The sequence below is a fragment of the Delphinapterus leucas genome, chromosome 10 (assembly GCF_059928025.1).
Source record: "Delphinapterus leucas isolate spDelLeu-1000000601 "Yukka" chromosome 10, BTC_Dleu_Yukka2, whole genome shotgun sequence".
Taxonomy (NCBI): Eukaryota; Metazoa; Chordata; class Mammalia; order Artiodactyla; family Monodontidae; genus Delphinapterus; species Delphinapterus leucas.
The window spans coordinates 2,995,846-3,021,024 of record NC_143138.1 but is presented as its reverse complement, the minus strand read 5'-3'; the positions used below and the strand labels follow the sequence as shown (position 1 = coordinate 3,021,024).

Below are 25,179 nucleotides of genomic sequence, written 5' to 3'. Positions count from 1 at the left end.
TCCCCAGCTCTGAGAGTAATGGAGTTTGGTTGTCTCCACAAGAACTTGTGTCCCTCACCTGTTCACAGCACTTGGCTTAGATCCGGCCCTAGATCTTAGGCTTCGTCTAAGCCATCACCAAATGGGAATTTTGCCTTGCGTTCCCTTCTCAGCCTGTTTTGAACCTAACTTTAAGCACATGTCCTGTAATAACTGACCCCGGTCTTACTGTGTGTTTAATCCTGGGCTCTCCCTGGCCCTGAGGGACTTCTTGGACTCCAGATCCTGGAGCAGTTCCCAGAGGTAGGGAATGAGCTGTGGGTGCAATTCCATAAGCCTTAAGGATGAATAGTAATGTGTCTCAGAAACATACTCGAAAGCCAGGTTTTCTGTATTTGGAGATTTAAAGTTTTCCCCCACAGATTACAAATCGAAGACCAGCTGTACTGAATTGAAAGAGCCCAGTTGTATTCATGCCAGGTGGGTCCTACTTCTGTGATGTAAATGTAGGGCCCTGTGATACAGAGGTCCAGTATGGTCCCCGAAGATGTCCATACTCTGATCCTGGAACCTGGGCGTACCTTACCTGGCAAAAGGAGGTTTGCCGATGTAATTCAGGTTACTCACCTTGAGATAGGGAGATTATCCGGGGGGCCCACCTCATCATCTGAGCCCTTAAAAAGCAAAGACCTTTCTCCAGATGGAGCTAGAGAGACACAACAGAAAGGGAAGTCAGGGAGATTCTAGTCCCTGTGCCTCTAGTCAATGTGCCTTTGCTGGCTCTGAGATGTAGGAGCCACGTGCAAGGATTCTAGGAAGGCCTCTAGGAACTAAGGTGCCCTCAGCTGACAGCCAGCAAGGAAACAGGGACCTCACTTCCGCAACCACAAGGAACGGAATTTGGCCAGCAGTCTGAGTGAGTTTGAAAGCAGATTCTTCCTCAGAGCCCCCAGTAAAGGAAGGCGGCCCTGCTGACAGCTTGACTTCACCCCTGTAGCCTCTAAAAAGGGGACCCAGCGGAGCCACACTGTACCCAGACTGCTGAGCTACATAATTGTGAAATAAGGAGTGGTGTTTTTTGGTTTTTGTTTTTTGTTTTTTTGCGGTACGCGGGCCTCTCACTGTTGTGGTCTCTCCCGTTGTGGAGCACAGGCTCCGGACGTGCAGGCTCAGCGGCCATGGCTCACAGGCCCAGCTGCTCCGTGGCGTGTGGGATCTTCCCGGACCGGGGCACAAACCCGTGTCCCCTGCATCGGCAGGTGGACTCTCAACCACTGCATCACCAGGGAAGCCCGGAATGGTGTGGTTTTAAGCTACTACATTTGCGGTGATTTGCTCTGGCAGCAATAAAAAATGAATACAGGGCTTTGTCAATGTCAGAGCCTTCAGGAGGATTTGCCATTTCCTCTTCTATCCAAGATTCTCAGCGGCAAAAGTGCTTCTCTGAAGCTCACCCTGGTCTGTGTGGTTAGTAAGGAAACCTATGAGCCGAGAGCACAGGGTTTTCGTCTCTGCTCACAGCAGCTTTCTTCCTGCTTGGGCGCTTGCTCAGAACAGCATATTTGGAGTTCCGCAGCCTCCCTGGTGAGCCAGATCCTGGCCATTTCATCACCCCGCCAGGGAGCTTGCCCAGTCAGCCTCCAAGGAAGCCGTCATAAAAATGCAAACACTCATGTCACGTACCCGCCACCTCCAGTGGCAGAGTGGAGCTGGGCTTATTTTGCAGCAAAAGCAAAGCATCAAGGCAAACGTTTCTGAGATAGACCTGTCAAGCAGGTGAGTCACCTCTCTGAAGACTGCTTCCTGTTCAGCAAGTGAAATTGTCTTCTACAGAAATCGGGCTGGAACAAAGGGCCCTGGCGGTCTCCTCCTGGATTCCCCGTGAATGGTTGGTTTCCGTGGGTGAGGCCCAGAGCTAATGATGCCGATGGCAGGGATTAGCTCTGCAGGTGGGCCAGTGTGGTCCATGGAGGGTCTCCATCTAATCGAAACTGTCCTAACCGAGCACCTGTGCCAGGCCCTGTGCTAGGAGCTGGGGACGGGAAAAAGAGTGAGATCCTGCCCACAAAATTCACAACAGAGTGGGGCGATGAGCCCCAAAGCAAGGAGGGATGAACTGATGTTACGTGAAGGTGCGGAAAATCCTCCCTGTGCGGAGGCAGGAGAAGTTAATCTGCCTGCATATCCTGAGGAGGCTCCACAGGAGAGAGGACATTTGAGCCCACTCGCTGGAGGGGCGGGGATAAGTGCCCATCAGTGCCACACACTCGGCGCTGCACATGCTGTGATTCCATGTCGGTGGAATTCTGATAGGAAGAGCACCTGTAGGGTTAGGCACAAAAAAGCATAAAGAAGTAAAAATTTCCTGTGAGTAGGCGTTCTCGTTGATTTCTAGAGTGCTATGGCTTCTAGGTCCCTCGGTGGAAAGGGACCTGGGGTGGCAGGACTGGATCATTGCACCCAAGGGTTACGCTGCCAACTACTGTGATGGAGAATTCTCCTTCCCTCTCAACGCGCACGTGAACGCCACCAACCATGCCATCGGGCAGACCCTGGTTCACTTTATGAATCCCGAGTACGTCCCCAGACCGTGCTGTGCGCCAACGAAACTGAATGCCATCTCAGTGGTTTGCTTTGATGACAACTCCAAAGTCATCCTGAAAAAATACAGAAACATGGTCATCAGAGCTTGTGGGTGCCACTGATTCAGGATGAGCTGCTGGGGACACATGCACTGCCTTGGACTCCTGCATCACATCTGCCTTAAAAGGTACCCGGAAGCACGGAGAAAGTGGGATAAGACGCCGACACCATCTCGTGCTGCCTGCTGCCTTTCCGCCCTAACAGACATCTTAAAGGACCTCGTCTGTAACCTGCTCACGTAGTAAATGTCGTGAGTAGTTGTCCTGATACACCCCTGCATTTACGTCTATATCCGTCTATCCATATTGAAATCTGTGAGTTCACACCAGTCTTCCAATCCCAAACAACACCTCAGGGTTCAGTCTAGTTTTTCCCCTTTCCATATTTGTAACTCCCTTCTTCAGCTGTGGAGTGTGGCCTGTTTTAGTCGGTTTGGGTTGCTGTAACAAAAATACCAGGGTGGAATTTAAGCTACTCTGTGTGGCTTATAAACAACAGACATTTATTTCCCACAGTTCCAGAGGCTGGAAGTCCAAGCTCAAGTTGCTGGCACATTCAGTGTCTGGTGAGAGCCCACTTCCTGGTTCATAGATGGTGCCACCTCACTGTGTCCTCACATGGCAGAAGGGAGAGGGGAGCTCTGTGGGGCCTCTTGTGTAAGAGCGTCAGTCGCCTTCATGAGAACTCCACCCTCATGATCTAATCACCCCCAAAGGCCCACCTCCCACTACCATTACATTGGAGATTAAGCTTCAACATACGCATTTGGGGGTTGGGTGGGGGACACAGATGTTCAGCCTATAGCATAGCCCCGTGTGAAAAGTAAGGCTGGAGAATAAGGTATATTGAGAAAGAGGACAGATGCGAACCATGGTTTGGAGTCTGCTTAGGAAGGACCTCGAGTGTTACGACACGATAAGACTTTGTCTTTCAGGTACTGGTAAGTTGTTCAAGGTTACTGAGGAAGGAATAATAAGATTTAACCAGAAGAGAAAAAATAATAGAAATGTAAATAGAAGCACATAAGGTTTTTAGGTAGAAAAGGAAAGACGGGAAAATTTTTGCAGACTTATAAAAGTTCTCTAGGACTACGCTCATCTTAGTTGCTTGACTACTCAGTGTTCATTCTTGTCCTAGTGAGGTGCCCCACTGGGATAAACTGAGCACATTCCTTCACTCTCTGGTCTCCCTTTTACTTGGAATCTGAAAGTCACAGTGAACGATCTCCAGAAGATACCCAGTACATGTATTTCCCCACTGTCCATGTTGGTAAACAGGAAACATTTTATTTACCCGGGAGCAATAACATTTGTTATAATGGGAGTGGGATTCATTGCTAGGGGACCATGGTATCCTTTTTCAATGACTGAATCAGTCAAGAAGCTTTTGGTGGCAAATAATTGAAAACCCAACACGACTAGCTTAACTAACAAGGAATTTTAATGACGCCTGTAGCTGGAAGTTCAGAGGAAGGCTGGGTTCTAGGATGACTTAATCCAGGGGCTCTGGACCATTTGCCTGGGATCCTCTGGGCTGTGCTTCTTCTGAGGCTTGTAGTGAGATGATCACACTGCTCTGGGTCTCACGTCAACACCTGACGTTATCCAGAAGAGAAGGAAAAATGTTTTCCAGCATAGAAAGAACTTTACTAAAAGTTTCCTGTAATGGTCTCCTTGTATCTTAAGAAAGAATTTTTCACCTTTTTTCCTTTTATTTCTATTTTTTGTTTTGAAACAACCTTAGATTTACAGAAAAATCGCAAACACAGTATAAAACCTTTTTTTCTTTGAACTACTTGAGAGTAATTCACCAACCTGAAGTTCCACAAATGTTTATAGCAGCTTTATTTGTATTGCCCCAAACTGCAAACAACCTAGATGTCCTTCAATGGATGAATGGTTAAACAGACTGTGGCACCTCCATACCGTGGAATTCTACTCAGCACTGAAAAGGAACCAACTATTGCTACATCCTGGATGAATCTCCAGAGAATTATGCTGGGTGAAAAAAAAAACCAATCCAAAAAGGTTACAGAGTGTATATCATTCCATTTATATAACACTCTTAAAATGACCATGTTATAGGAATGGGGACCAGATTAGTGGTTGCCAGGGGTTAAGAAGGAAGTGAGAGACATAGAGAACAGACTTGTGGTTGCCAAGGGGGAAGTGGGGTAGAGAAGGGATGGAGTGGGAGTTTGGGCTTAGCAGATGTAAACTATTATATATAGAATGAATAAACAATGAGGTCCTATTTATAGCACAGGGAACTATAGTCAATATCCTGTGATAAACCCTAATGAAAAAATATAAAAAAGAATGTATATATGTGTGTGTGTGTATGTATATGTATATATATAGATATATGTATAATTGAATCACTTTGCTGTGTGGCAGAAATTAACACAACATTGTAAATCAACTAGACTTTAATAAAAAACAAAGAAAGAGAAGGAAGTGAAGGTAGGAGGGGTGGGGGTGTTTATAAAATGGCAACACAAGGGATCCTTGTGGTGATGGAAATGTTCTGTGTCTTGCTTGACTGTATCCAAGCCAGTATCCTGAGTGTGATGTTGTATGATAGCTTTGCAAGATGTCCCATCAGGAGGAATTGGGTAAAGGGTACACAGGGTCTCTCTGCATTACTTCTTACAACTGCGTATGAATCTATAATTATCTCAAAATTAAAAGTTTAATTTTTTAAAAAAGTTAAAGGAGAGTTAAATAAATACAGGAGAAATTTTTTAAAAGCCCCTGAAGTTCCATCCACCAGAATAATTTAGCATATATTTCCTATGAACAAACACATTCTCCTTCAAATTCTCATGCACAGACTCTATTCAAGTTTTGCTACTAGTCCCAATAATATCCTTTATAGAATTCCTGACTTCTTTGACTTTGACATTTTAAAAGTGAATAGCCCAGTTATTTTACAGGAGGTACCTCAACTTTGGTTTATTCGTTATTTCCTCATTGAATTCAGGTTTTGCATCTTTGGCAAGAATAGCACAGACGTGATGTTGTGTTTCTCTTCATGCATCCTATCACCTGGTGCATGGTTTCCATTTGTTTAGTCATTGGAGGTGCTTATTTTGATCACTTGATTAAAATTGTATCTGCAGGCTTCTCCGCCATGGAGTTACTTTATTTTTTTCTTGTAATTAATAATTATTTTGTAGGGAAGTATACTGCAGCAATGTGAATATGTACTTCCTATCAAATTTTCAGTATATTTATTTATCTGTATATTGATACTAGTATGGACTCATGAATTCTTATTTTGCTCAATGGACTATGATCTGTAACTATCCTTATTTATTTTGACAACCAGATTATCTATGGTTTGGTCAGTGGGAACCCCTTTAAACTGGCTTCTGTATCTTTTTGAAATGTTCCCTAATTTGGGGGTACGTTCTTACTTTCTGGTAGAACAAGATGTTCCAGGCTCATCTTGTTCTTTCTCTGCTTGGATCATTGAATCAGCCATTTCTCCAAGGATCCCTGGTTCCATTTAGTGCAGAATGATATTTAGAAGCCAAAATTTGGATACTAAGTGTTCTTGTTGCTACTGGGTGTCATTGTTTCTAGATTCTCTCAGCAGAGAGTGAGGGAATGTATCCTGGGGTGTATACTTGCATTTATATCTGTATTTACCTCTATATTGAGATCTGTATCTGTATCTATATGTATCTCCATGAGTTCACACTGTCTCCAATTCCAACACAACAACACAGGGTTCTAAATCACCTCTAAATCTTCCTATCTCGCCTGAATCAAAACATTACCTGGCATATGACAGACTCTCAGTTTATGACAAAGGAGTAATCTCTCTCTCTCTCTCTCTCTCTCTTTTTTTTTTTTTTTGCCACACTGTGCGGCTTGTGGAATCTTAGTTCCCCGACCAGGGATCGAACCCAGGCCCCTAGCAGTGAAAGCGCTGAGTCCTAACTACTGGACCACTAGGGAATTCCCAGGAATAATCATGAAAGACGTCAATGGAGCATCAGCCCTGCTGGAGGAAGTGCTCAGATCATGGGGATGGAAGCCAGGCTGCTGGGATGGGCAGTTGAATGGGAAGGGCAGCAGTTGCCATTTACATTCTCTATACAGACTTTAATTCTTCAGATCTTCAAAGCCCTAAACAAGTAAAACATAAAATCAATGCATTGTAAAGAAAAATTAATTACTGTATTTTATAACATGTAAACAAAAAAGTATTCTCTGGAAAAATCTAACTCAAAAAAAGAAGGGAGGAGAAGACAAGTTTAAAAAAAAATTTGCAATTCATATTACAAAGAGTTAATTGTCTCAATATACAAAGAGCTTTTACAAATCAGTAAGAAAAAGATTAACCATTCAATGAGCAAAAGTGGACGCAGGGCATAAACTGGCATTCATAGAAAAAAATGAAAACGACTTAACTGTATGAAAAGACGTTCAACTTTATTCACAATTAAAGAAATGCAAACCAAAACAACAAAGTGTGCCAATTTTACCTATCAGATTGGCAAAGTTTTTAAGTCCAATAATACCCAGTGCTGGCCCAAGTTTGGAGAAACTTGCATCTATCAGCATTTTGGTGGGAGTGAAAATTTGTCACTTTGATACAGGAATCTGTTGACATCTTTAACATTTTAAATTTACATACTTTTAAATTCAAATAATTATACGGGGAAGGGAAAACAGAGGGGGACTGAGATAGGCTGTGATTTCAGAATATATTTATTCTGCCCTGACGTAAGCCCTGGGCTCTATTCCAAAAGCCTTGTTCACATAGTTTCCTGCTCATGGCAGCTGTTTATTTGTCTTTTCTCAGCAGTCAGACTATGTTGTCGTTTGGCTCCAGCACCAAGGAGCTGTGCTTCTCATCATGGGAATGATGATGCAAGAGACCTGCCTTCAGTTTGATGTGGTTGCTGGGATGAGACTTGTTTGCTTTTAGTAACGGGAATGTGTTTGTACTGCTCTTTAGTGCGCATTGTTATTGCTAACTTAGCATCCATTCTCCCTTCTCCCTTCCTAAGAAACTCGAAGAGGGCTGGGACCAAGGCAGTAAGTAGTAGAGGGGATGGAAAGTGGAGGGTGGGTACGAAAGGGGGAGTAGTAGTCAAGGTTTGGTCTTGTTGGAAGGGGGAGGTGTGTGTGTCAGAGGAGCAAGGAAGCTGGGGGTTTGGGGAGGCGAGGTGAAGAGTGGGCCCTCCAAGAGCTCCAGGTTTCCCTTGGTGTGGATGGCGATGCTGCTGACCAGGAGGGACACGGGAGGAGGAGCAGACTTGGGAGGCGAGGTTATTTAGTTTTGGACTTACCGTGCTTGAGGTGTTGGTGGGACAACCAAGTAGAGACAGCCAGTAGGCAGTTGGCAATAAACAGCTAGGCTCTGGAGAAAGTCTAGACCGAAGATAGAGATGTCTACTAGTCATTGGTCATGGTTGACGGAGGATGAGATGACCAGGTCATGAAAGACAGCCCTGCATCTTATGTATGTATTTTAATTTAACAAGAACTTACATAGCCCTTGCTCTGGACCAGGCACTTGGCAAATATTTACTCATTTAATACAAATGAAACCTTGAGGAAGATACTGTATTATTATTATCCTCATTTTGCCGATGAGAGAATTGAGGCTCAGAGAAGCCCCACAACCTGCCCAGGTTCTTGTAGGTCATAGTGGCACAGACCAGGCTCCAACCCAGGTTACCTGGCTCCAAAGCCTGTGCTCTCACCGCTACACTATGCTACACGGCCACTTTATACTGGGCATTGCTTGTCTGTGTGTTTATCAGGAAGTTTATAGGAATGAGAATAGCTTCTACTTACTCTGTTCTGGGGCCCTGCTGCTGTTTGTATAAAGACTACGTCCTACTGTTACAGGTAAAGGCTAAGACATCTGTGAGTTGAGGAGGATCTTCTAGATTTATGAGTAAAGGCATCATGTTATCTGTGCTGCTTACATCTCCATGGATGCAGGACACTGAAGTGACAGCAGGAGACCTACATGGAGGGCCGCTGGGTTCACCGACACTGCTTGTCCTCTTTCAGTTGATTTCCACTCTCTCACCTTTTCCACTTCTTCCCTCAGTGACTTCTGGATTCTTGTTTTACCAAGTTCCGGGTGATATTGTAAATTTACAACCCCTGCAGTAAAGCTCCTCCAAAAAACCACATATCAGTAATAGAGAGCATACAAAAAGAAAGCATTAACAGATCTCCGACACATTTGGAAATACGACAAACTTTCCATGGTCTAAAAGCAAAACAGAAACACAGCTAAGAGGATGTACTGCAGTCATGGTTCTTCTGGGCTTGGGTTCTGAAGCAGGTACAAAGGGTGGGAGTTTGTATTCTGCAAAGTCACGGGCAGTAAAGCACTTCACATAGGGCAAGGGATCTGGGCCAGGCCCATTTCATGAAACTAGGTGGTGGGATGGGTCTCCCTGCAGTGATGGGAGCTGGAAGAGCTTACTACTGATTGTTCATTCTGTTTGGGGGCCCCTGGCTTATACAAATAGCAGGCAGGTGAGAGGAAGCAGACCCAGCCTTGTAACCAGGACCTGGGCCAGGCTGCCTGCTGCCTCGATGACTGAATCTGAGATATTCACTATAACATGGAAGTCCTGAGCCACTGAGAGAATATTTGTTTCAAGATTGGGAGCCCTGAGAGAGAGGTATGTAAAGATGACCACCAAATTGCTAGGCAGGGACAACAGATAGTGGAAGGGGAGAGAGACAGAAGAGAGAGGCTTCCACTCAAGATGAGCCTACAACTGAAATTCCTTAAAATTTCTAAACATATCGAAAAAGAACACTAAGGAAGGCTACCAACAAAAGAAACTATTGGGAGATCAATTCACTGTAGGCAAAATGATAACAATAAAAGACTAGTTAGTCAAAAATCACTTCATTGTTGAGTGCACGACTAGACTCCATTTCTTAGCCTTCCTTGCAATTAGGCATGAGCATATGATTGCCAGCCAATGGAATGTGAGTAGAAATGAGGTGTGCCACTGCATACCTGACTCAGAAAAACTTCCCAAATGCTTTCTCCATTTACAAGCTCACTGGGACAGAGACACTCCTTGTAACCTCGGGAGCACACGTGAAAAAGGGCAAAACCTCCATCAACCTATGTCCTTCAATGACCCTTTGGAGGAGTTGGTTTACTGACCTATTCACCCACACAGGGTTGTCACATGACCAAAATTAGCTGCTATTGTGTTGAGCCATTACATCTTTGGACCCTCAAATAGATCAAGGAAAGAAAACGTATGTAAAAGATGAATAATAATAAGAAACAGACAGAAATAAAAATATCAGTAGATGAATACAGAAAAGAACCAACTAGAAATCTTAGAAACAATGATAAATGAAATTTAAAAACTCAAATGGAATAAATGCTACACTAGACACAGTTGAAGAGAAAAATTGATGAATTGGAAGTATCACCAGAATATAGTATATAGAGAAAAAGAAACAGGAAATATGAAAGAGAAGTTAAGAGTCACAAAAGGGGGACTTCCCTGATGGTCCAGTGGGTAAGACTCTGCGCTCCCAATGCAGGCGGCCTGGGTTCAATCCCTGGTCAGGGAACTAGATCCGTCATGCATGCCGCAACTAAGAAGTCCGCACGCCACAGTTAAGAAGTCCTCATGCTGCAACTAAAAAGATGTTGCGTGCCACAACTAAGACCTGGCACAGCCAAAATAAAATAACTAACTAAATAAATAAATATTAAAAAAGAAGAGTTACAGAAGGGAGTTCAAGGTGCTCCAATAATCATAAAATAGGAATTCCAGAAGAAAATAAGAATTGACTCAATGGGTAAAGCAAAATTTGAAGATGTATCACTGAGAATTTTTTAGAATTGAAAGTCATTGTTTTTCAGATTAAAAGTGTACATTGAATCAATAAAAGTAAATCCATACCCAGATGCATTGCAGTGAAACATTGAATATCAAGAATAAGGATAAAACATTAAAGGCTATTAGAAAAAATAAACAATAAACCTATAAAAATAATTAGAATGACATCAGACATCTACTTAACAACAATAGATGTCAGGAGACACTGGAGTAGTATCTTTGAAGTATCTTTGAAGTGCTGATGAAAAATAACTGACAACCTAGAATTCTGTACTTAACTAAACTATTCTTTATGAATGAGAACAAAGTAAATAAATTTCAGACAAAGAGTAAGTGAGTTAACAACTTATAGATTCTTATTGAAAGAACTAACACAGATATATTGCAAACAGAGGAAGAGTGAACCAAGAGGGGGGGAGCAGGATCTAAGAAGCAATGGTGAATACAAAGAATTAATAATATATATTTTACCAAAGGTAATCAATGAGAAAAAAATATAATTTTTGTGTGTATGTTAAAAAAAGTGCAACTCATGGGCTTCCCTGGTGGCGCAGTGGTTGAGAGTCCGCCCGCCGATGCAGGGGATGCGGGTTCGTGCCCCGGTCCGGGAAGATCCCACATGCCGCGGAGCGGCTGGGCCTGTGAGCCATGGCCGCTGAGCCTGCGCGTCCGGAGCCTGTGCTCTGCAACGGGAGAGGCCACAACAGTGAGAGGCCCGCGTACCGCAAAAAAACAAAAAACAAAAAAACCCTGCAACTCAAATTCTAGACAGTCTTCACAAGGAAGGGGCTGTTCAGGGGTGGTTAAGGATGCTGAGTTTCTGGTTGTGTTTGAAAGGAGAATAAAGACACTGAATAACTTTCTTATTTATGGTTAATTATGATTGTTGAAAATTGAAGAGTAAAACTAAAGAACAAAGCACAACGTATCATTCAAAAGCAGCAAAGGAAGTAGGAAGGAATAAAGAAAACATTGAAATTTAAGAGAAGTTAGGAAAGGAGAAAAAAAGAAAGAAAAAAAAAGCCAAAACCACAAGAAAAAGATGGGGGAAATATGTCCAGATAGATCAGTAATCACGATAAGAGTAAATAGTTGAAGGCCTTTTAAAAGACATAGACTTTTAGGGTTGATTTTTAAAACTTAAATTCAGCTTTGTGCTATTTACAAGAAACATAAGAAATGACACAGAATAGTTAAAATTAAATTGGAAAGCTAAACTGGAAAAACTGAATAGGCAGACCAATTGTAGGGCACAGATCATTAATAGGGATAAAAAGGACATAATAAGAAAGGAGCAATCCTGCAAGGAGCAACAATCATAAATTTGTATGTTTTTAACAACCTAGCCTCAATATATGAAGCAAAATCTAAAAGAATTACAAGGAAAATTTATAAGGAATTGGAAGATCAAGTTGATATAAAATTAAGATACGAAGGATTTCAATGGCACAATTAAACTAGACAAAAGATAAACTAGATAAAAAGAGAACCCTGCACCTAACGTAGAGATCATACCGTATTTTCAAGCACACTTTGAACATTTATAAAAATGGACTCTAATAACACAATCATATTCTCTGACTTCAATGCAATTAAATTAGAAATCCACAATAAAAAAGAGTATATGGCAAGAAGTAACCTCATGTATTTGTAAGCTATAAAACCAACTCCTAAAATAGCTTTTAGGTTAAAGAGGAAATCACCATGGAAATTACCAAGGGAACATTCATGGCTTTCTACTCCAGTTACCTTGCGAAGGAAGCAGATTGTTTTCTTACCTTGATTTATGCTTAAATAGTTCCTTGCGTTTTTTCCTTTTCCCTCTACCATTGCTCTAATTTCCAAGCCTTTTGCTTTGAAAACATTTTCTGGAAATCTTTACTTTTATAGCTTTTGCATTTTTATTCTTGTTCTTTACCCTTAAAACTGTCTGCTTTTATATTGTAAACATATCGCCTTAGTGATTTTTGGCGTTCAGTGCTCACTTTTGTGTTAACATTTAAATCTCACGGACTTCTAATCGTCTCTCTTAAATATTGATTTTTACCTTATTAGTCCAAACTCTTTTAAAATAATAGTCCCATTAAAAATTTTTGTCCTTTCAACAATTTTTTTTCTCTAAGCCTTAAAAAATTCTTTCTAAACTTCCTACCTTGTATTTATTATTTAACTTGGTAGTTTTCTTCTGTTAGTCTTTTTTTCCCCCTTAATTTATAGAATAAGAGCCAGCCTTGGAAGCTTGGCCTCAAAGTGGTGCATGGAAGAAGCTCCTCTTTAGAGCGAGGGAGCTTGTGTCTCCTGCCCTTCCCATCCCTGCAACCACCAGGCTGCCCTCTGGCACCTGCTAAGGGATCTCAGCACTGGCTGAAGGTTGGGTTTCACTCCGTGGGACTCTGGAAACTCCTGGGTTACTACTTTCAGCACCATGGTTTTCTCTGTGCACATGAAGTGCTTGATGTGTTGCAACACTTTTTCTTCCTCAGTTCAAGGTCTCTGATATTAGTCTTTGTACCTTAGGCCATCTGCACCACTAGCCATAGGGTCATCAACACCACTGGCCACAGGGTCATCTATACCGCCAGCCACAGGACCTTCTACACCACCAGCCATGGGACCAGCTACACCACTGGCCACAGGGTCCTCTACCCACTAGCCACGGCACAGTCTACACCAGCAGTCCCCAACCTTTTTGGCACCAGGGACCAGTTTCATGGAAGACAGTTTTTCCATGGACGGGGTTGCGGGGAGGGATGGTTCGGGCGATAATGTGAGCGACGGGGAGCCATGGGGAGTGGTGGATGAAGCTTTGCTCGTTGGCCCGCCGCTCACCTCCTGCTGTGCGGCCTCGTTCTTAACAGGATGCGGACACCGCGGCCCGGGGGTTGAGAACCCCTGATCTACACCGCTAGCCACAGGGTCATCTACCCACTAGCCACGGGGTCATCTACACCATTAGCCACGGGACCATCTACACCACTAGCTGTGAGGCTGGAGGGAATGGAAAGAGGGCAGGGATCATGGCGGGAGGCCGTGGCCCTCCTCAGTAAGGAGCTGGGTCGTTCTGCAAGAGTCTCAGTATCTTTTCTTGCCTGGGCTTCTGTCTCACTCATTCTCACACTTTATTTCCAAATTCCCTTCTCAGTGGGAATGCAGACATTTTTTCTTGATACATGATTCTCCTTGGCTTCCTCTCCTATCATGGAAGAAGTTCAGGAAGAACTTGGCTGGAGCAAAGGTTCTTCTGGATTCGGGTTGAAACATCAGGATCCTGCCGCCTGACTGTCCTGCTGGGTAGAGCAGCTTTCTGCATTTGGCAAGACCCCAGTGGGGCAGCCCAGACCTGCCTGGACATCAGAGCCTGCCGGACAGGGAGGCAGGCTCACCTCTGCACTGGGCCCCTGGGAGAATGCTCAAAGCACAGGAAGGTTTCTTTGCTTCTTGTCCACCCCCTGCAAGGGAGGAGGTGCTCTTCTGAAGAGGTTAGAGCTCCCGAAAGGACACGTGGCCCCTTTGCAGCCTTGTCTACGATGACAGCATCCTCTTCTTCATTCAGCTTTCTCCCACTGCAGCTTTTCTTCAGTTCCCTGGAGTCTGCCCCTCAGTGATTAATACACTCCCTCTTGGATGTCGGGGCTTCCAAAAGTAAGGAGCTGAATGCCTAGGTTTTTATGAAAGATTTTAATAAAGCGTCTTTGGGGGAGGCCTTAATTTTAAAACTTGCATCTTCCCATCTTCAAGGAGGTTTAGATCCCTTGTCCTTCTCGTTATCAGGGACACACAGCTGGACACAGGATAAGCCTACTTATCCCACTCGTACTTCTGCTGTCTCTAAGCCATCAAGCTGAGCTACAGGAACACCTTCGTTCCAGTGTTGATTTGGTTCCCTGACAAGTTTCCTATTTTTCTTTTCTTTTCTAAAGTATTTTATTGAAGTATAGTTGACTTACAATGTTGTGTTAATGTCAGCTGTACGGCAAAGTGACTCAGTTATACATAGATTCTTTTTCATATTCTTTTCCACTATGGTTTATCATAGGACAGTGAATATAGTTCCCTGTGCTCTACAGTAGGACCTTGTTGTTCTTCCGTCCTATATATACTGGTTTTCATCTGCTCATCCCAAACTCCCAATCCCTCACCCCCAACCTTGGCAAACACAAGTCTGTTCTCTATGTCTGTGTGTCTGTTTCTGTTCTGTAGATATGTTCATTTGTGTTGTATCTTAGATTCCACACGTAAGTGATATCATATGATATTGGTCTTTCTCTGACTTACTTCGCTTAGTATGATGATCTCTAGGTCCATCCATGTTGCTGCAATGGCATTATTTCATTCCTTTTCATGTCTGAGTAATATTCCATTGTGTATATATACCACATCTCCTTTATCCATTCATCTGTTGATGGACATTTAGGTTGTTTCCACGTCTTGGCTATTGTGAATAGTGCTGCTATGAACATAGGGGTGCATGTACCTTTTCAAATTATAGTTTTGTTTGGGTATATGCCTAGGAGTGGGATTGCTGTATCATATGGTAACTTTATTTTTTTAACATACACATTCTCTCAGCGAGTGTGCTCTCAGCTCATACGGATGGCTATCTTTTAAATGTTTATTTCTTTTACATATTGTAAGGTATCTCTGGTTATCTGAAAGTCAGGATTGGCTCATTGATTCATTTAATAGGTGTCTATGATGTCTCCACTCTAAGCCATATCTGAGCATCGTTAGAAAATCGGCGAATTACTTACCAGTAAGCCGTTCTTTTAGAGGAGAATGTACTAGCCTAATGGAAGATTTCTCTTCATACTTGTTTAAAGGACATCAAATATATTCTTCCCCTTTCTCAGCGCCCAGAGGTTCATTGTCTTCTGTGCATCTGGACCCAACCAGCCAGGTGCAGGTTTTCTGTCTGCCACTGCTGCCAGAACAACTCGATCCCCCATAAGAACAGGGCACCCCGGAGGCCCTCCCTCAGAATGTCTGCTCTTGGAAGAATCGTCTGCAGCTTTATCCTGCATCTCCTGTAATGCTCCATCCTCTCCACACTTCTGCTCTCTTCGCGACATGCCATGGAGCAAAGCAGGCCTCTGTGAAGAGTCTGGTCCTATTATTATACGGAAGTAGTGGTGTGCTGGTGAATGTTTAACAACCAGCTTTCCAGGAAAAAAAAAGCCCTCATCTGCAGAGTTTGCCAGTTTCCATGGTGTAAATACTCCCACCACGTCGGTTCCAGGCTCCAGCCTCCATCACTGAGCCGAGTTGCAAGAGATACGGCTGGAGAGCGGATGTGAGCCGGCTGAAGCAGGTCCCGGTCTAAGACCTCTTGTTGAGGGGACCCCAGGGGATACAGCCCGCAAGCTGGGGACTGAGGGTCATCGTGGAGCCGTTCAGAGGCAGGGCAGGTTCTCTGGAAACAGGCTCGGAGATGGAATTGGCAGGAGGCGGCATTGGGCAGGGAGAGGAGGGAGAAGCCAACTGTTGTCCTCAGAGTTGTCCTGTGTCCTGTGTCCCAGGCTGAGACAGCTGGGCCTGGGCCAGCCTCAGGATGGACCCCGAAGTTGCTGACAGTGGGGCTTCTCTGCTGACATGCTCCCCTTGGCTGAGCAGCACGTCCTTCTTCAAAGGGAGACCAGGCGGGGCTTCTTGGTGATGACCCCACTCAGACACCACCCGTCGGAGCATGAGCCCCTCCACGAGGTTGGGCTCGGCCTTCAGCTGGACCTCTGACAGCCCGTTCCTGTCCGCAGACGATCTCCTGGAGCAGCCTGCCCCTCAGCTGGGCCCCGCCTGTCCCCATCCTCGGGCTCAGCCCCGCAGCCTCCTTCCTGAATCCCACGCAGGTGCCACTCTGCTTGGCCTGCTGCTTGGCCAGGCCTGGACGTTCCTACTACATCTTCCCCGGGCGTCCGACCGCAGCTGCTTCGGGGTTCTGGCCTCTCTCCTCAGTGCTGGCGGCTTGTGGTGAGGCTGTCCTGCTGGACAGACAGGGCGGGCCCTGGGCTCAGGCTCTGTGCGGGGGACTCGGGCCTGCTCTGTGCATGGGTGGGGCAGGCGAAGGAAGCCACCCCACCTGTCCAAACCAGACTGAGGAGAACAAGCAGATTTGGCCCGACACCATGGGAGCCGGAGTGACCGCAGAGCTCTGTGGTTTACCCTGATTTTCTTACAGGACACGGTGACATGCAGGCAGTACTGACGTACCAGAGTCCCACGGCTGGCTAGGGACAGAGCAGGGACCAGAGCTCGGCCCAGAGCCATGTCTGTGCATCCTGCTTCCTGAAGCCCGAGTGTCTCCTGAACCGTAGTCCTCTTCCCTCCCCTAGACAGTGTGTGTGTTTAGAAATGGCCTCGTTAGCAGATTTTATATGCACCTTCGTTAGCTCCTCCGAGAGCTCACCCCGTTCTGGCAGGTGGCCTGTTTGAGGAGGAATTAGCCGGCCTGCCAACTGGGTGTTGGATTTACATGCGAGCTGGGCCACGGGGAAATCATCTGGAATAGCTAAGGGGCTCACCAGACTCCTCAGCCTACAGGGCAGATGCGCTGCGAGCATGTTTTCTGCCTTACGGCGTGTCTGGGCCTCAGCCTGTGTCCCTGGGGAGGCAGCCCCTGCGGGGCCTCCAAGAGTTTTTCTTCTGGCCCAGGCCCCGTGGGTCTTGCCCCCCCCCCCCGACTTGTACAGGCCCCGTGGGTCTCGCCCCCCGACTTGTATTTGCCACTTCATCCTCTTTTAGCAAATATTGTACCTAAAAGAATGAAGTAATTTGCATATAGTATTTAGTTATTTTTGAACTTTCTGGTTTTTCTCTGTGATAGTTTATTTTACAGATAACACATATTTCTTATCTTTCTAATGTATTCTTTTTGGTAATTTTAATCTATTTATTTAACCGATTTCCCCATCAGTGATGAGTAAGAGGTCCAGGCTCCATGTGGGGAGGGGAAGGGATGTCCATCTGCTGTTGCAGACCATGCCCTAAGCGGGAGGCTGTGGGATTCTGGGCACCCCCAGCTGTGCCAGGCCCCTCAACTCTGCTTCATTGAATTCTCCTTCTCTTTTTTAGGCAAATGCTTTGATTCAGAAACAGCCAGCAGTGATGGGTTGGCAAAGCCTCCTCAGCCTACACATAGCGGGTACAAAACAGTTAAATACCCCAACTGGGGAGTGGACAGGAGGTGCAGTGAGGTGTCAGATGAGAAGTATCACTGAGTCAGGGAAGCCTGAGGAATGGTAGGAAGTTGTTTTGTTGTCAGTGACAGTAACCAAACGGGAAGTTTCTTTCTTCCCACCAAAATGCAAGAGTCATATATCAACACCCACCCCCACTCCCAAATCACAGGACAAAGCGAAGCCTGTGAATAGAGACGCCATCTCCCAGCTAACAAGCCGCTGTGGTTGGACTGGCTGGGCCGCGGAGGAGCCGGCCCCTGGAAGGGAGGAGAAGCGCTGTGCATTTCAACATCGTACGGGTCTTGCTTTCACCAGAACCTAAAAAGATAGTTGATGGAAACGCGGCACTTAAAAATGGAGCTTTGAAGAATGGCAGGCAATGAAATGAAAGGTACCCTGTGACTGCTGTTAAAAATCCCTATTCAGAGAAGCACCAGACAGTAGGAAAGGAGCGATGTACCTGAGCCACACCAAGACAGAGGCGTTTACCCCAGCCGGGTCCAATTTCCTAGTGAGGAGAATTAACCGTTAGTAACAGAACTCTACTGTGTGTGAATTGTAGCCTGATACGTGAAGAATTATGCTTAAGTTAGCCCTTTAGTCAATTGTATGCTTTTCTCATTCTTTCCTGTATAGGTTCAATCATTCTTAGCGATTTATTCTGGGAAAGAGCCTGTATTAGTCTGCTAGGGCTGCTGTAACAAAGACCATAGCCTAGGGGCCTTAAACCACAGAAATTTATGTTCTTACAATCTGGAGGCTGGAAGTCCAAGATCAAGGTGTCACAGGGTGTTTCTCCTGAGGCCTCTGACCTTGGCTGGGAGATGCCACCTCCTCCCTGTGTCCTCACACGGTTGTCCCTCTGTGTATCTGTGTCCTAATCTCTTCTTCTTATAAGGACACCAGTCTGATTGGATTAAGGCCCACCTAACTGAACTCTGACCTTTACAGAGGTAACCTAATTACCTCTGTAAAGATCCTGTTTCCTGCTATGGTTATGTTCTGAGGTGTTGGGGGTTAGGGCTTCAACACGTGAATGTGGGGGAACATAATTCAACTCATAACAGGACATTTCTGGATATTGTGAAGAATGGGTACCTGGTCTGGCTATGCCCAAGTGACAATTTCTGACAAAATTCTGGAGTCCAGGCTGTGTAGAACAGATAAGTTAATGCCCCTTAAAGAATACTGCCTTATCAAAGCTTATTCCTTTCCAAACCTAAATCCATTAACTTAGATACACCAGAGGACACAAAGACCCGAAGCTCCTCCAAATTGGGTAATGGACTTAGTGATGGTACAACATGACTGTGGTTCTTACACCTCCCACTGTCCAGTCCTGCAATGAGGAGGTGTATGGTCCAAAACCCACTGTCTCCATTCTCTGACCTCAAATTCATACTCGATATGAATATTTGTCAGATTTAACTATGACATTCTCTGTTCAGAGGCTGGGTTTTCCATGCCTGATCCTGTGATCAGTGTCACAGCTCCTGTGAAGGAGCTGGCACCTGGCGTTAGAGCTCCCAGGTGTGATTGTGTCATGGAAGTGAGTTTGCAGATCTTGCTAGAATGATCTCCAATATCCATTCTCTTCTTCTCAGTACTAACAGAATCCAATTTTATTTGGGTTTAGTAGTATGCCCACTTATAAAAGCTACACCTCGGATCCTCCCATCCTAGGTAAGAATGACGATGTAATATAGTTATGGCTAATGAGGTATAAATGGAGGGTACAAGGTGAGCTTCCGGTTTTCAGAAAAGCAGTTTAAAGGGAGCTAGCTACCTAAGGCAGTCTGCTCCTTTTGCTCTTTGCCCTTCATCCTTCTTCCTGTCTAGAACGTGGATGTGATGGCTGGAGTCCCAGCAGCCATCTTATAAGCATGAGCGTGGAGATAGTAGAGTGGAAATCTAGACAGGACCTGGGTTCCTCATGATTTGGGGAACTATTACGCCAGCTCTCGCCCACCCTCCTCTGATTTCTCCTCTTGAGAGAGAAAAACAAGGCCCCAGGGCTGCTGGTATCTGCAGTGGCTCCTCCTGGACCACAGTGTAAAGTGTCCTCCCTGGCGTAGGCCACCCAGTGGTCCTGTAAACCCTTACCTTGTTTAAGCCAGCATTTTGGGGCTCTCTTCCCTACCACCAAATGTTATGGGTAACCAGTGCAGGTGGGTACAGTGATTAGAATCATCCCCTTGTTCTCCCTGGATGTGTACAGAGCATCTTCTGAAAACCTCTGTGAAATCCTCCTTTAGGTATGAGTACTCCCAGAAAAAAGCTGAGGTTTACCTGGGTTCACACACACCTCCATCACTGGTTAGCTGTGTGACCTCAGGTAAACTGCTTCACCTCTGAGCCTCACTTTGTCGAGTGCTATCTCTCAGGATCATTGTGAGGACCAGGGAGATATGTACGTAAAACACCTGGCTCTGTCCTTGCACTCAGCAGATGGCCCTCCTGTTGTGATAACATCCCTTGTCCCCTCTAGAGGACGACTCACATCCAGGTGTCCAGGTCTGACTTTTCCTTTGGGTGCTCTTCCTGCATCTCTCTCTAGCTTCCTGCAGGACATTTCCAGTTAGCTCTCCTGTGTCCCTTCCAGTCCAGTCCCCAACCACCCTCTCTCTGACGATAATCACTGTCTATCCTGTATCTCATCCTGTATCCTGCCTGTTCGTTCAACTTGACACTCCATGTCACGCCGTGGACCATGCCACAGCACACCAGACCACACCATAGCACGCCACACTGTGTGAACCCACCCCAGGTACACTATACCACACCACACCATGACACATCACATCCTACTGCCCCATGCCATTCTATATGGTGCCACAGCACACCACGCCCTACCACAGCCTAGCCCAGATGGGGAATTCAGCCTTTTTGGTAGCTTTCATAACTCCCTCTGCCTTCACGGAAAAAAAACTCACCAAGGCCTTTGCGTGGGTAGCAGACTTCACCGAAGATTTGGGGGGACGGAACAATTTTTGTTCCATAGAGGTTTCATATTAAAAAAAAATAATTGCTCAAGTGTTTCATTACTTGTAAAGCTTCTGGAAGCTTCTCAAGAGTCTACTTTTCTGGCCCTTCTCACCTTGGTCTTCTGTGGGTGTACCATCAGTTCCTCTAATCTTTCCTGGTCAGTGATTTTTGGGGCCCTTGATGAACTCTTTGATCTCCTCCTGGGGAGGAGTGGTGCAGCTACCATCACTCATTGCCTAGATAATGAAATTCCCGGCTTTATTCCCAGCCCCAAACTCCTAAAATCATTCAGATTCCTGTGGAAGGAATCATTCCTTCCACAGTTTCACCAAGTGCATCGGCTGTCCGTGGGACCTGAGGTCTGCTAGGAAAGAGGCGACCCTCGCGTCCCCCTCCTGCTCACGCAAGGGCTTGTGCTCACACAGTGATGTGTGCAGGGTAAAGCCGGCATGCTTGGCTCCAGCTACCGCCCCAAAACCCCCTTGTCCACCCCACTCGATTTTCCTGTAAGACTGAGGTAGAGCGACTTTTTCCCATTACACATACGAAAATCACGTGTCTTCAGTGACTGGCAGACTCAACTGCTTCTTCCCAAGGTGGGAAATTCTCTTCGCCACCCACTCATTTGCAGTTAAACACCATGGGTTGGTGGTAGGAGAGAGAAGACATTTACAGAGCAGCGGGGAGCCTCCGGGTGTGTGAAGCCAGCCCCCCCCCCACCTCCCTACCCCCCCCCCCCCAGCTCCATGTCCTGCGCTTGGAGCAGTGAAGCTGGGTCCCTGAGCAGCAGACTAGCCAGGTCCGCCCTGATGCTGATAGATTTCGATCTCTTTCCCATTGTATTGACTTCTTCCTACAAGGCACCTCCCCGTCATGCTGTCAGGAGCCTGAGGGTGCTGCCTGACTGTGGAACTGTGAAAAAAGGGGGAGAGCTCAGTTGTCTGTAGTCTCACAATAGGAGAAACTCCCTCAGGACACGTGGTGATGTCATCGAGAGGCACATAAAGGAGAGGCTCATGTCTGGGGCAGGCCCAGGGTTGACGGGGAGAGAAACCCAGGCTCCCAGACTCTCAAGACGGGCGGCCGTCCGCTGAGAGCCAGACGACCCCGAATCCAGGTGTTACCAACCAGATCTCCCCGCAGACCTGCCAGAGAGTCGGTCCTGCCAGTCCCAAGAGAGGAGGGGTGAGGGGAGAAGTGGAGTGGGGGTCTCCCAGGAGCTGGGCCGCACGGGGTTGCTGGCAGCTGCAATTTGCCTCACTCAGGGGGCCTGAGCCTGGAGGGGAGAAAGGAGGGCGGGAGGCTGGGGGAACGGCTTTGTGTGGCCAACCCTCCCCATTCCTGGGGGCTGGGCAACGCGGGGCTCCTCTGCGTTTTCCCAGAGCATCCCGTAAGCCTGCCTCCTCTCCTACATTTAAGGAAGCCTCATCCGCTTCCTGGGAGTAGGCAGCTGGCACTTCGTCCCCAAAGTCTGAGAGGACGGGTCAGCTAGTTGCTGTGGTTGTCTTCTGGGAGCTAACTGACCTCTCTCTTGCTGCGGCCCAAGAGCAGGGTTCCTGCTGGGATTTTTGCAGGAGGCGGCAGGGTCTCGGTACTCAGGTAAGCTGAGCCGGGGCTGGGTCTTCACTGGAGTGGCCTTTGCTGCGGCCTTCTGGCCTGGGAGCGCCCAGCTGACCTTTCAGGACCCTCAGAGGGGCAGCCTGTTCACGCACGTGCACTAGTTGGTAGGGCACCGCCCAGAAGGCGTCCCTGGCTACAGTGTTTAGTCAGCTGAGTTCACAGGAAAACACTCAGTTGCCAAAACCTGGCAGTAGACACCTGCTTGTTTTGTTGACTGTACTTGCTTAGTCCCTGTAGCTGGGGCTGGTCACGTTTCCCCCCAGTTCATCCCTCTTTCCACTTCCCCTAGTCGACCCCTGCCTCCCCTGGAAGCTGGGGTGGGCGGTGTCTGTAAGCTGAGGAGGAGGAGACAAAGATGGGAAGGCAGAGCTCAGGTGCTGAGTGTCTCTGCCGGCTCTGCTGCCCCACGCCGCCCCCTGGAGGGTTATCAACAGAGCCCCAGCCACTAAGATGCTTCTCCCTCAGAAGCAGAATCTCTTACCAGGAGGAGCAGTGGCAATTTTTAAAACCACTCCAAGGCATCATGATGGGGGTCTGAGTGGAGAACCACCTCTGTAAACCCACCGCACAGGCGTGCCCGACGCCCGCCCGCAAAGGAAAATTCCATCAGCGGGCTTTCTCACTCATTCACAAGGCAGTGTGTGGGCCCCTCCAGGGGTAAAAGCCTTGGAAACTCCTGGGATACACACGAATAAGATGCCTCTTGGGGTCTCATGGCTTGGGGGAGGGGGAAGGCAACATCCTCCATCCCCCCAAAGAGCTCTGTGGAGTGGATTTTGTTACCCGTAACTTGACGACAGAGAAACAAAGGTTTGCAAGGTTAAGGCACCCAAGACCACACAGATGATGGGTGACAGAGCCAGAATGCAGCTCAGACCTTTTAAATTCATAGGTTCATACTTTGTCTACTACTCTCTTCATCTCCAGGGACAAAGGAGTTTGGAGGAGGTGGTTTGGGGCTGCTCTCCAAGCTGGCGTAGAAGTTTCTCAGGCGGATACAGGAGGAGTTGCATCCCAGGCAGCAGGGACATGCACAGAGGCAGGAGCTCTGGCGGCAAGGCCCGCCCAGATTGCCAGAGTCCTGCTAGAGCATCTGGGTGGGTCAGGAAAGGCCCAGAACACGATCTGTGGAGAATAGCTATTATCCTGAAAGTGACAGGCAGTCTCAGAAGACGTTAATGCAGGGGATGGCTGGAATTGTGTCTTAGAAAGATCCCCTGCAGGTGGTACCTTGGCCATGACCCATGGGAGACCCTGGGGATACTTGAGAAGCAGGTGTATCCCCAGCCAGGTGGATCCCCAGGCCCCCAGGTAAGCAGAACCCCAGCCAGGTGGAGCCTCAGTAGGAAGGACTCCCAGGTAGGAGGAGCCCCAGGCAGGAGGAACCCCAGGCAGGTGGAGCTGGCCTGAACCCACCATAGCTCCCCTGTACTTTATGAGGGTGCAAGAACTAAGCTGACTGTCCTTTAACAAACATCACAGTCCGACGTCTCGGCTTAGTGATGGGGCTTTTTCTCTGAAGAGCCCTTCTTCCTCTTCTTTCCCCCTCACTGAATATCTTACACATTTCTAGCTTAGTATGTGAATCATGTGGGGTTCATTTTGAAGTGAATGTGACTACAATTTTGCTTGGCTCTGGAGGGTCTCCATGCCCTGGAAGCAGCTTAGAGGGCTTGTGTGAACTTCAAGGACGGGCTCCCTCTGGTTGCACAGAGCTGAGATTTCTCCTGCAGCCACACTGACGTCTTGTCCCCTTGTCACCAGGCCTTCCTGTACTCCCTGCATTGGAGTCAGCGGTTTTACAGATGAGGCAAGCGCACAGTGGGCTGTGGCATTGCAGGGCTGCGCTCCCAGGACCCCAGGGGCCTGAGTGCCCTGTCGTGAACCTCCAGTGGCGAACATCACTCAGCCTCTGCTCCTCTCCTCTAACTTTGTCCCTCTTGCAGGGATCGCAGTGCAGCATTCCTTACTGTCTGGCAAGGTATTTTGGAATGTAGCTCCCAGAGCCAATCCACACTAGTGTTGGGACAAGTAAAAAATGCACAGTGCCAGCAGACGTCCAAATGGGGGAACTAGTACAAACAGATGACTATAAAATAAAAGTTATGTCATGAACATAGTGGATGATGGAATCGTGGAAATGGGAATCTGAAAGTCTAAAATACAGAATTGGTATTGAAGGGAATGTAGCTCTATTTCCAGGCTCCGGAGTCCTCCCCTTTCGTGCCCCTCTGCCTTCCCCACCCCCATCAGTTATTGCTTGGCGAGAAACTTGGGTGACTGGTTTTAATGAATAAGACGGGAGTGATTGGAAATTTGCATACCAATGACTTTCATGCAAATAGGTGCTTTTGGAGTGATTGCAAAATTTATTCTCTTAAACATTTTAAACCCTCTCTTACAGTGTGGTTTCTGACAGTAAAACCTGACTTAGGACAATAAAAAAAGGGGGCATTTTTTTGCTCCCTTTCTTTGCACCTGACAAGGGCAAATTTCAGCCTATCCTGGGCCCAGTGTTTTCCAATTAAGAATGAAGAGACTCAGATTTAACTTGGAAAAATGTATACAGTGTTTTTATTTCTGATCACATAAAAAGTACATATACAGTATGAAAAATTTGGAAAATAATAAAAGTAGAAAGATGAAGATAAAATCAACTGTACTATAGCTCTTTCTCTTTACATACATATGTAAAATTTTTTAGCAAAAATATGTGCATAGTGGACTTACTGTTCTGTAATTCTTTTTCACACTTAGTGATTTATTGAGAACATTTCCCCATGCCACTAAATATTCTTTAACGGTAAGGTTTTTATTAATTGTATACTGGTGGCAGTGTGACACTTTCATTTGTTTCACCGTGCCCCAGTTTTGTATTTTTAAGTGGTTTCCAGTCGTTTGTTATTGTAAACAAATGTTCAT

The 25,179-nt window shown here is 46.4% G+C and overlaps 1 long non-coding RNA gene across 3 annotated transcripts in view; it reads left to right on the top strand.

Moving 5' to 3' along the window:
* The window catches only part of LOC149748115 (uncharacterized), a 60,936-nt gene extending 35,757 nt beyond the window's left edge, over positions 1 to 25,179 (top strand). The window contains exon 2 of one of the 3 annotated variants that reach the window (XR_016394507.1): positions 15,331 to 25,179. This is a non-coding gene — a long non-coding RNA (uncharacterized LOC149748115). The other 2 variants (XR_016394506.1, XR_016394505.1) reach the window with 2 other exon arrangements.